This window comes from Lissotriton vulgaris, unplaced genomic scaffold, assembly GCF_964263255.1.
Source record: "Lissotriton vulgaris unplaced genomic scaffold, aLisVul1.2 SCAFFOLD_480, whole genome shotgun sequence".
NCBI classification, from domain to species: Eukaryota; Metazoa; Chordata; class Amphibia; order Caudata; family Salamandridae; genus Lissotriton; species Lissotriton vulgaris.
The window spans coordinates 144,760-148,086 of record NW_028240796.1 but is presented as its reverse complement, the minus strand read 5'-3'; the positions used below and the strand labels follow the sequence as shown (position 1 = coordinate 148,086).

General features: G+C 46.4%; 1 pseudogene; it reads left to right on the top strand.

The window, feature by feature from the left end:
* The first annotated feature begins 2,086 nt into the window (after positions 1–2,086).
* LOC147672868 (SUMO-activating enzyme subunit 1 pseudogene) lies at positions 2,087–2,865 on the top strand (annotated as a pseudogene).
* The last annotated feature ends 462 nt before the right edge of the window (positions 2,866–3,327 follow it).

The following is a 3,327-nucleotide window of genomic DNA, read 5'->3' as shown; positions in this document are numbered from 1 at the left end:
GCTCGAATCAAACGGCCATGGTTTCCAAACATGCTTATTATGCAGCTTGTGCAATTGTTGCTGGTTCAATTGTTAATGGAGAGTTTAAGTCTTCCATTGTGCACAATCAGGCACTTGGAGACTGTACGGCACAATTGGCGGAGCTGCGTACTCTTGTACTTGCTCTTGAGTTTGCTGATCCTAAAGTGAATATTGTGTGTGATTCTTATTACTGTGTCAAGTCTTTTAATGACAACTTATTCTTTTGGTCTCAGAATGACTATTGAGTATCCATTGGCAGCGCTATTAAGCATAAAACGCTTTGGGTTCGAGTGGCAGATCTTAAACAATGTCTGCCCCTCACACATGTTATGCATACACTTGGCCATCAGCATGTGGGAGCATATGCTCTTGGTAATTCTTTGGCTGATGAAGCAGCCAAGTCTGCAGTAGCCATGTGTTCCGTAGCGGCAGTTACAAGGTCCATGACTAAAACAGATAATGAGATTCTGGCAGCAGTAGCTGCAACGAGGGAGGGAACAGCTTATCCTCAGGGATTCCCTTCAAAATACTCTTATCACATAACTCCCAAACGAGTTCCTTATGCTTTGATTCCTTCTGTTAGGGATCGGATGATTCCCAACATGGACCACAGACCTGCCTTGATCAAAGCCGCACACAAAGGCATAGCATCTGCACATGTCGGTGTGTCAGCGACAGTCTCAATTTTACAAGACCGTTACTGGTGGTGTGGTTTATGTAAACAGACCAGTAATTATGTACTTTCTTGTGACATTTGTCAGCAAATCAAGCCGTCCACGGTCACATTCTACCTCAAACACAGCTGTGTATTTTTAATCAACATTTTGGCTGTGCGTATCTTGATGACTGCGGTCCACTCACTTCTGATACTGCGTATAAATGTATATTTTTTGCAGTTGATTTGTGCACTAGATTCCCTTGGGTTTGGCCACAACGCAATGCTGACACTCAAAATGTCATCAGGGATTTGCGTGTCTTTGTTGGGATGTTTGCCTGTGACACTTTCCATTCTGACCAATGTCCAGCATTCACCTCTAAGGCGTACAAGGATGGAATGAAGTCGATGTGGGTGCTGGTGCTTGTCTCCATACACGCATGAGGGCAATTCAATTGTGGAGCGAATGAACCATGACTTAAAGCAATCCTTGGCAGCTGGAGTCTTAGATCCTGTCAGGAACTGGCTGGCCCACTTGTATGGGGTTCAAAGTGCACTTAATAATCTCCGTAGACGATCTCTGGGTGGGCGGACCCCATACAAAATGCTTTTTGGCATTAAAATAATTGTTCCAGACCTTGATGGTCTAGACGTTTTGGAGGCTGCCGCAACCTCTGATGTAGATAATTATTGTACTGTGTTACAGGATCTACAAAAGACACGTGACAGCTTTGCAACTGAACATTTACCCTCTTCCACTGAAGCAGCACTGCTGATTTCAGTTGCAGGTTGGCTTCCAAAAATCAGTGATCTGGTACGAGAACAAAAAATTATTTGGTCCCTCTTATCCTGCACCGGTTCCAGTGCTTGGACTGAAGGGTACTCGTACAGTTATTTTACCACCTTTACCTGGTCGCAAAGACAACAGATACATTTCATTGGACCATGTAAAGTTACACCATGTGGCTGATACTGAATAGTGTCACACCTACAGTTTCGTGCAAAACAATTGTATTGGATCCACTGACTCCATCATCTTCCACTGGTCCTCGTAATTCTAAGAAAGTGATGGACACTATTATTGATCTTTCACCCTTCTAACCTCTATCGTCTACTATGGATGTCAAGTATATATATCATCCTGAGGAGTCCATGAGTGAGATGCAGAACAGTCCTGGGGAACATCAAACGGACCTGGCACTTCCACCTCAGATAAATTGACCTACAAGTGGCTACTGTGGAGATCATGCCAGACACTCTTCCGGCTTGTATTCCTCGACATCCACTTTGGCAAACACACTGACTTAATTAAGTATTTTTATCTCTTGGTTCAAAAAGACTTACCAGGTCCCTCCATGGACCTACATTTGGTTGGTACTTATCCTGATAGGTTATCAAACACTGATCACCTCAAGCATTCCGGCGTTGGATTTGGTTGGTGTAGCGGGGCGCAACTTTCGAAGATGGTGGAGGAAACTGTGATTAGCGAGGAGGAAGCGGCCCAGTACGATTGGCAGATCCGTCTCTGGGGACTGGAAGCGCAGAAGCGGTTGCGAGCATCACAAGTCCTTCTTGTAGGAATGAAAGGTCTGGGAGCTGAGGTGGCCAAGAACCTTATTTTGGCTGGAGTCGAAGGACTGACGATGTTAGATCATCAGCACTTAACTCTGGAAGATACCCGAGCACAGTTCCTTATTCCCAAGGGACCCTTGGATCGTAACCGGGCTGAAGCCTCCCAGGATCATGCTCAGAATTTAAATCCCATGGTTGATGTGAAAGTGGACACTGATACTATTGAAAGCAAGGAAGAAGAATTCTTCACACAATTTGATGCTGTGTGTCTTACCTGCTGCCCACGAGATGTAATGGTGAAGATAGATCAGATTTGCCCCAAAAACAACATCAAGTTCTTCGCAGGAGATGTCTTTGGCTACCATGGATTTATGTTTGCAGATCTAGGAGAACACGAGTTTGTGGAGAATTCTTGCTTAAGGTTCCACCCCTGTGACACCCCAGAAATTTCTTTTGATGGGAGGAGTGGCCCACCTGACAATGAACGTGTGCTTCTCCACCCTTCAAGACACAACAGTCTTTCTGCCCCATGTTCCCCGATGGGAAGCAGATGGGGTCTTTACCCCCTGTTTCCATCTCCTTTTCGAAAGCCCTCTAGACATCAGAAAAATATTTAAGCACCACACACCTACTAGAATACTGAGGACATAAGGCAGGGCAGAGACAGAGCGGAGGTGCTGCTCTACTGTGAAATGTGCACCCGGCAGAGATGCCACGCGCGTCGACGCCTGACCTTAAGATGGTGTCGCCCTAATGACATAGGCGCCGCTGACCACCTGCGAGCTCCTGGGACCTGGTGGCATCTGGAAGGACCCGAGCAACAGCGCGACCATCAGTGTGCACCCATTGCTCTCTTATGAGGACACACACCGACTGCGCTAAAGCGTGGGCCGACTGCTTGGTCCTAAGATGGCGGCGCCCTTAGGACATCGGTACTGCTGACTCTACCTTTGTGTGCCATCAATGCTGCGGCAGTCCTGGAGAAATGTGTCATGGGAGTGCTTTTGTGTGTGCGTCTGTGCGTGTGTGAAAGATTATGTTCACATTTGTGTGTGCTTGTGCTTGTCTGTGTGTGTGAT